This window comes from Elgaria multicarinata, chromosome 3 (genome assembly GCF_023053635.1).
Source record: "Elgaria multicarinata webbii isolate HBS135686 ecotype San Diego chromosome 3, rElgMul1.1.pri, whole genome shotgun sequence".
NCBI lineage: Eukaryota > Metazoa > Chordata > Lepidosauria > Squamata > Anguidae > Elgaria > Elgaria multicarinata.
The window spans coordinates 1,364,329-1,372,830 of NC_086173.1; the positions used below are offsets into that span (position 1 = coordinate 1,364,329).

At 44.8% G+C, this 8,502-nt stretch overlaps 1 protein-coding gene across 3 annotated transcripts in view; it reads right to left on the reverse strand.

The window, feature by feature from the left end:
• The window catches only part of PHC1 (polyhomeotic homolog 1), a 32,176-nt gene extending 29,090 nt beyond the window's left edge, over positions 1 to 3,086 (reverse strand). For 2 of the 3 annotated variants that reach the window (XM_063119011.1, XM_063119009.1), the window contains exon 1: positions 3,009 to 3,086. The gene's annotated coding sequence lies outside the window, so the exon portion shown is untranslated. Of the gene's footprint in view, positions 1 to 2,781; positions 2,870 to 3,008 lie in introns of those variants that run through there. The other variant, XM_063119010.1, reaches the window with a different exon arrangement.
• Positions 3,087 to 8,502: the final 5,416 nt, after the last annotated feature.

The window sequence follows — 8,502 nt, forward strand, 5'->3', positions numbered from 1 at the left end:
CCACCCAATCTGCTTCAGGAAGTTGGGAGACCTTTCAGAATAGTAAGGGAGATGATGCTGGAAGGAAGCCGTACTGGAGGGATGTGGTGATCACATTCCGAGTTGAACTCCACTCAGGGAATTCACCTATCAACGGAAAACAATCTGGGCTCAACCCATAATATCTTCTAGAAATATAGTGTTCAAGCTTTATAGTGGTAGAACACTGAAAACCCAAAACACCTTAACTACAGAGTTGCTCCTACATCTCTATAATTAAAGAAAAGTATCAGTTGAGACTAAAATGCACAGTAGCATTTCTGCTCACCTTAATTTTTTATTATTTTTAAAAAGGCATTTACTAAACCTGGTTTTAAAGAATTTAGAATAGGGTAAACTCTCTGTTGAGACAAAGGGAATAAAAAAAGAAGAGTACACTAGATTCTAAATCTTGCTCTGGGGATATGAAAGATCAGTACATATGTTTCTGCCACTATGTCTACCTTGATACTATTACAACATTATTTTGGAGTAAAATGAAAATCTGGGATAAGTTCTGCAAATCTCTAAATATGAATATCAACCATTAACTACGCTTGCTTTAGAAAATAAGGGACACTCAGTTTGAAACTGCTAGTGCTCTCAAAAGTTTATAGAACTAAAATTTTAACATTGGAACTACTTGAACCACTGGTTTTGCACCAGCGAGAAAGTATGGAGATCCTCTTCAAGAATTCACAGAATATCCATATATGAATGTTGCTGTGCCTGACCATTTTCCTTCACCAGAGGAAAAAAAATCAATGATTTTTATTTTTTAAAAAAAAATATGACACCATGTGCAAAAAATATCACGTTATTCATTATCCTGATTATATACATTCAGAAGCAGAGTGCTTCCCAATACATTTAATAACTGGAAAAAAATATTTAATTTTTGCCCAATAATGTATTTTGTACAAATGTTTGCTCAACTGCATTGGAAGAAGTTATCATGATGCAGCATTTATAAACAAATATCTTAGGTTATCTTGACATCTTAGGTTTCACATCATGTTCACTTCTATCCCTTGCAGAAGTGGGCAACTTGTGGCCCTCCATATGTTTTGGCCTACAACTCCCATGATATGACATTATTGGCTCTGCTGACTAGAGTTGATGGGAGTTGTAGGCCAAGATATATGGAAGGCCACAAGTTGTCCTCTGCTACACAAAAAGGCCTGTTGGTTGATTCATCAATTAAACATCTTCTACTTGAATCCAAGATTAGATTTCTGCTTAGCCTTGGGGGCTCAGGGTTAAACGGTATAAGTAGGATAATTTCAGAGGCTGAATTTTTAGACCTCATTGTCCTTTCCCTCAAAGGATTACAATCCACATTTGTGTGTGTGTGTGTTTTAAAAGTCCTGTTGCCTCCGAGACTGCAGTTGAACCAAACAACAATTACTTTAGAGTTGGTGTAGTAACAGTAGCCAGGACATCCCTGACTCAGATCTCACTTCTGCCAAGCACTCACTAAAGCAGCCTTCTGCCAAGCACTCACTAAAGCAGAATGCAGGGCATTCTGGGAGTTGTAGTCCAACACATCTGGAGCGCCCCAGGTTGAGGAAGGCTGCACTAATGGGTCTTCACAAGGCACTGTTCTCAGCCTTCACCCCCATCTGCACTGTAGAAATTATAACACTACCCTGTCCTTCAAGGCTGTCATAGATACATTATTTCAGTAAAGCGATTTAACACCTGAAATATGCTATAACGTCACTTATTTATTACATTTCTATACCGCCCAATAGCTGGAGCTCTCTGGGCGGTTCACAAAAATTCAGATCTTGTTCATAGCAGCTTTGTTATTACTCACAGTTGGTATGAAGGGGAGGGGGACAGATGTCTCTCTAAATTTGAAATAGTTTGTAGCTTCTGGTACAAATCCACTACATATTTTGTGATATACATATGCATCAATCCTTCACATGTTACATTTACTATGGGAAACCCTCCTTTAACACGAGCGTTGTCACATAAAAGTCTGTAGCAGCCTTTATATAGCACATTCCACGCGCTCAAAGTATTTCACATTCATAATCACAGTAAATGTAAAACAGGCCTGGATTATTATTATTCCCACATTGCAGGGAAGAAGTGTTACGTCAAGTATTCTCAAAGCCTTTAATTACAGCTACACAAGAAGTCACCTCCGAGGCGTATGAAGAGGACAGTAATCAGTCAGGGCAGCAGCCAGAGAGAAGAAACGAAGCAGAGTTTCAAAGACAACTTGGAGAGCGAAGAATACTGGAAAGACCCCTAATGGACTGCTTCGCTAAGAGCGCCCTAAAAACGCTGCACACCTAATGTATGAACACGACACACACGTGTTTACAAGTGTAACCAAAGGCACCAGAAGGGCTTCACGTCCCCTGCACAGGGACCCCCACGGAGCCCAGCCTGGACTGACCACGACGACCACGACGCCTGAGGTGCGCTGCTCCCCCAAAGAGCAGCGGGAGAGGGCAGAAAGGCCCCGTCCAGAAGACACCTTAAGCCACGTTGATAGCCGTGGTGGTGAAGCCAGAAATCCGGGCTGCGTCCAGAAGACACCTTAAGCCACGGCTTTAACCACGGTGACTTCTGAATGTGGCCACTGAAGCGGACCCGACGGAGACCAAGAGGCCCCATAACAAACTCATGGGCAGGAGCTGCGGGGTGGGGTGGGGGGGCGAGGGGGGGGCGAGCAGCCCCGGGAGGGGGCGGAGCTGGTCCCGTGGGGGGCGTGGGAGGGGCCGGGGGGCGGGGCAGGCTTCTCACCTGCGGCTCCAGCTAGGCCCCGCTTGTGCCCCGCGGGGGGGCGCCGCCTCATGGGGGGGCGGCCGCGGAGCAGACGGGCCCCCACGGGGGGGGGCGGAGAGGGGGGCGGAGCCGGGGCCCAGCGGAGGGCGAGGGGAGAGGCGCCACGGGCAGCTACCGCGCCCCCCTCCTGGAAGAGCCGCTTCCCCCTCACACGACACGACACGAAGCCGCCGCCGCCGCCTCACCGCTGCGGCCGCCGCGGGTTTGATTCCTTTGGCCGCGGGCCTCCCGCTCCTTTCTCGCCCCGTCTCGCTCCTTCCCACTTCCTGCCAGAGGGGGCGCCCAAGGGCCGCTCTTCCGGGGCACGTGACCACCGCCGCGCCGCCCCGCCCCTCCGTGCCTCTCCGAGGTTTGCGGTTGCCATGGAGATCGGCGAGCGGGCCGCGTCGGGCCTAGCCAGGCCGCCAGGCGCCGGCCACTGGGCTGGCCGAGGCTGTCCGCCGTGTTTCGGGTGGCCCGGGCGCAGAGCCGCGGCGCGTCCCTCTCGTCTCCCTCTCACCCCCCACCTCCCCGACCCCTCAACGGTAGATGAAGCTGGAGGGAGGGGGGGGATACGCCTGCTTGGCGGGTGGGATTTCCGCCTACGGAACGCCCCGCGACGGCGCACGAGCCCCGCGCCAGAGCAAGGAAGGAGGGCAGGAGCCCTACCTGGACTCCAGGTGTGAAAGATTCCGGGGAATTAAGCCCAGTTTTTTTTTTTCTGAGGAGCGTTTTTTTGTTTTGTTTTGTTTTTTCTGAAAAATTTGGACAGCTTTGGATTATGAAATATTTCTTTTAGAATTTAAATCCAAAGTATTTATATTTTATTTATTTACTTAAGCATTTTTATGCCGAAAAAGCCAAAAAAGGCTCTCACGGCAGCTTACAAAAGTATTTCTTGAGAGTCTCTGCCCACAGGCTTACAATCTAAAAGACACGACACAAAAGGAAAGAGGATGGGGAGGGAGGAGGAAGAAGGGGGAAAGGAAAGCAGATCCAGGCACTACGATCTTAGTTATATGTTGATCCCCCCCAGCTTTTACTCCCCCCAAATGATTTCTAAAATCTAATAAGAACACTTTTATAGAAAGACTAGAGATGCAAAATGTCTTGAAAACTTAGTTAAAAACAATGGTAAAACAAATACATTAAAACCACAAATAAACACTCGCAAAATTTACAAATAAAATAGCACCCCACTGAACAGAACAGAACCTTAATTGTAATATCCCATTAGCAAATGGTATGTGACTGAATGTAGAAATGTCTATTCCTTTAATAATTTTATGTTTTAGCATTGAGTTAAGGCTACCATACTAGTTGTTTTTATTAATCCTATATAATGCTATTAGTGTGTGGTAGTTTGCAGCATAACCTAAAGGAAAAAAAATAAAGTCCCAAGGAGATGATACTTCCAAGTTGTAGCACAGTCCTTCAAGTTGTAGTACAATCCTTCAAGTTGTAGCACAGTCCTGTTTGTTTGTTGTTGTTTTTATGTTTCTGATGGTTTTTTTAAATTTTGTATACTTTTTAATGTTTACCATTTTTAACTGTTGTAAACCGCCCAGAGAGCTTCGGCTGTGGGGCGGTATATAAATGTAATAAAGAAAGAAGAAGAAATAATAAAGCCGCCTCTCTGTAAGCTTCCCAGCGCTAGTTATTGCTTTCATTCCATACTAAATTATTGGTCTGGCATATATTTCACTGATATACATTTATGCTGTTTCCCATCATGTGAGTAGAGTCGCCACTGAGCATTCCTGACAGCAAATGTGCTTTCTTAATGATTTGGTTTTTGTTCTATAGAGTATTTCCGATGTTGTAGCAGTCATTTAACCTAGTTCTAAACTATTCAAGCAATAATTATAAATTTACTAACTGTTTACCTTTAAAAGTTTTAAAATATAATGACGAACAAACAATGAACAGATACGATTAACAAACTAAGTTATACATGAAATAACTTTAGGAACAGAAAGGTTGCTTTATTTTATGTATACCGAAAGCAGTCTTCCCCAACCTGGTGCCCTCTGGATGTTTTGGACTACAGTATCCAGCATCCCTGACTATTGGCCATGTTACCTGAAACTGAAGGGAGCTGAACTATAAAATACCTGGAGGGCACCAGGTGGGAGAAAGCTGTCTTAAAACAACAAAGTAACTTTAGATCTGTAAAGAGTGCTTTTAAAAAAAGAAGTAGTATTCCTTATGTTTCAGTTTTCCCAGCAATTCCATTTTTTCACCATAGTCTTAACATTTCCAGAAATTTTACATCTCTAACCTGGACCATCCCAAGAAAGAACATATAGGGCTCACCTACTATCTTCACCTACAACTCCCATCAACCCTTAGCCAGCAGAACCAATAATGAGGGATTATGGGAATTGTAGGACAAAACCAAACACCTAGCGTTGCGCACCCTGATATAGGGGTTGCTAAAAATGTAGCTACAGTCACAAAAGCCTTAGGTTACATCAAAATTTGATTACTGTTGTGTGCTCTAATTGAAGCTGCTTTTTGTTTTGACACCCCAGCTGGTACAAAACGCTGCTGTCTGTCTGTATAAAAGCAGCCTTCCCCAACCTTGTGCCCTCCAGATGCCATTGTTATTGTTATGTTTATTTGTATCCTGCCTTTTGCCCAATACTGGGCCTCAAGGCGGTCTTACAAAATTTAAAACATATACAATTTAAACCTAGGAAAAGAAATGTACCAAAAAAAATTACTATATTAAAACATAAACTTTACAAGTGCTTAATATAGATAGAAGACCAGATTATTCTCCAAAGGCCTGCTGGAACAAACAAGTTTTTGCATGCTTCCAAAAGCCCATCAAGGAAGAAGCCAGCCTAGCTTCCCGGGCAGAGAGTTCCAAAGCACTGGAGCAGCCACCGAGAAGGCCCTCTCCCATGTTCCCACCAAGCGCGCCTGTGAAGATGGTGGGACTGAAAGAAGGGCTTCCCCAGAAGATCTCAAAGCACGGGCAGGCTCATAAGGGAGAATACGGTCTTTCAGATAACCTGGACCTGAGCCATATAGGGCTTTATAGGTCATAACCAGCACTTTGAATTGTGCCTGGAAACAGACTGGAAGCCAGTGGAGCTGTTTTAACAGGGGAGTTGTATGCTCCCTGTAACCAGCCCCAGTCAACAATCTGGCTGCAGCTCTTTGAACCAGCTGGAGTTTCTGAACACTCTTCAAAGGCAGCCCCACATAGAGTGTGTTACAGTAATCCAATCAGGATGTAACTAAGGCATGTGTCACTATGACCAGGTCTGACATCTCTAGAAATGGGTGCAGGTGGTGCACTAGCTTTAACTGTGCAAATGCACTCCTGGCCACCACCAAAACCTGGGCATTCAGGCTCAGGGCTGAATCCAGAAGTACACCCTGTGTCTTCAGGGGGGAGTGTAACCCCATCCAGCACAAGCTGAATCCCTATTCCCTGATCTGCCTTTCGACTGACCAGGAGCACCTGCGTCTTATCTGGATTAAGCTTCAATTTGTTTGCCCTCATCCAATCCATTACTGCCAACAGACACCGTTTAGCACAGAAACCACTTCCTTGGAATTGGGTGGAAAGGAGTAGTAGAATTGGGTGTCATCAGCGTACTGGTGGCACCGCACCCCACAACTCCGGACAACCTCTCCAAACTGTTTCATGTATATGTTAAATAGCATGGGGGACAAAACAGAGCCCTGAGAAGCCAATGGCCAAGGAGTCGAACAGGAGTCCCCCAGTACCACCTTCTGGGTCCGCCCATCCAGGAAGGAATGGAGCCACTGTAAAACAGTGCCTCCAAGACCCATCCCAGCAAGGCGGCCCGGAAGGATACCATGGTCGATGGTATCGAACGCCGCTGAGAGATCCAGCAGAACCAGCAGGGACACACTCCCCCTGTCCAGTTCCCGGCGAAGATCATCCACCAAGGTGACCAAAGCTGTTTCTGTTCCATAACCAGGCCTGAAGCCAGATTGAAATGGATTATTATTATTATTGTTATTATTATTATTTATGTATATAGCACCATCAGTGTACATGGTGCTGTACAGAATAAAACAATAAAATAGCAAAACCCTGCCGCATAGGCTTACATGCTAATAAAATCATAATAAAACAAGAAGGGGAAGAGAATGCACCAAACAGGCACAGGGTAGAGTAAAACTAACAGTATAAAAGTCAAATGGATCTAGATAATCCATCTCATCCAGGAATCCCTGGAGTTGGGAGGCCACCACATGCTCTAATACCTTGCCCAAAAATGGGATGTTGGAGACTGGCCGGTAGTTATCCATACCCTGGGGAAGAAGGAGGGCTTTTTCAATGTGGGTCTTACCACTGCCTCCTTCAAGCAGGCTGGCATCCTACCTTGGCAAAGGGAGGCATTGACCACTCTGCTTACCCACTCGGCCAGTCCCCCTCTGGCAGCTTTTATAAGCCAGGAAGGGCAAGGATCTAGTATACACGTGGTGGCTCAAACTATACTAGAGTGATCAAGTACAAAAGAGGGCAGGGCTCCTGTAGCTTTAACTATTGTGATAAAGAGGGACTTTCACCAGGTGCTGCATGCATACAAATGACACCTGCTCAAATTCCCTTTTCTATACAACTGTTAAAGATATAGGAGCCCAGTTCTCCTTTCCATTTGGTCACCCTATTTATACGTTCTGCAATAATAAGATAGAAGAGTCAATTGGAGAGTTCTTGGACTATGCAACCTCAGATTCTAGTTTGGAGATGGCACATTTTTAAATGATCTGCCCCCCTGCCCATGAATAAGCTTTCTGCATGGAGAAAACTTGCACACAGTTAAGCATAGCATTCTATCTTAGGTGCTATGTTACATGTAAGTAGCATTTTACATGGGGTTACTACATCTAAGTAACATTTATTTTCAAGAATATCCACACACCTGCAGTCTAAAATGATACAGAATTTTTTCACCTTATTCTGTGTTGACCAGCTCTTGATTAAGAAGTGGTGTAAACCAGTGCTCTATTTATGACTTAATGAGCTGAGCTGACAGCGCTCAAGAAGGAGTCTGCGTTTCTCCTAGGAGCTGGCCATATCTCTTGATGGAGTCATAGCTAGGGTGAAATCATTGCATGTCAGCATAAAGCCAATGCCAAACCAGCTGTGTTGGTGTGGTGTCATGGTTTCCAAATCCATCCAGTGTCAGTGAGTCTCTGCTGAAAATATGTATGACAAGATGCATAATTGGTTTGGTTGTCTGCTCTGTATGGGACATTCAAGATGATCAAGATTCAGTTTTCATCTCCTCCATATAAACCCAGTGTTTTCTGAAGATGCTGCAATTTAAGCCAAGTCTAAGGTTTTGAGCTCCATATTAATGATGTTACTAATTGATTGGCTAGACTTTTTCTAGCTCTAATTGTGATGTCTGTAAAATGTCCATTGTCTAGCTGTCCTCACTGAGAGCAATAATCAATAGAGCCTCGTGGCTTCGCCAACTCTAGCTCTGGCTTCTCCCAACAAAGAACAAGAGTCCCAGTCTGCAAATGAAGGTAGCTTTAGAGGGCCTTCCTCATTTTTTCTTGAAGAGTTTTTTTCAGGATGCAGATGTTCATAGCAGAAGAGAAGGAAAGACTGGGATAAAGAGTTGGATACCTCAAGACTATTGTTCCCAGGATTTTGCCAGCATGTCACTTTTCCTTCCCATTTCCAACCACTCCAACACT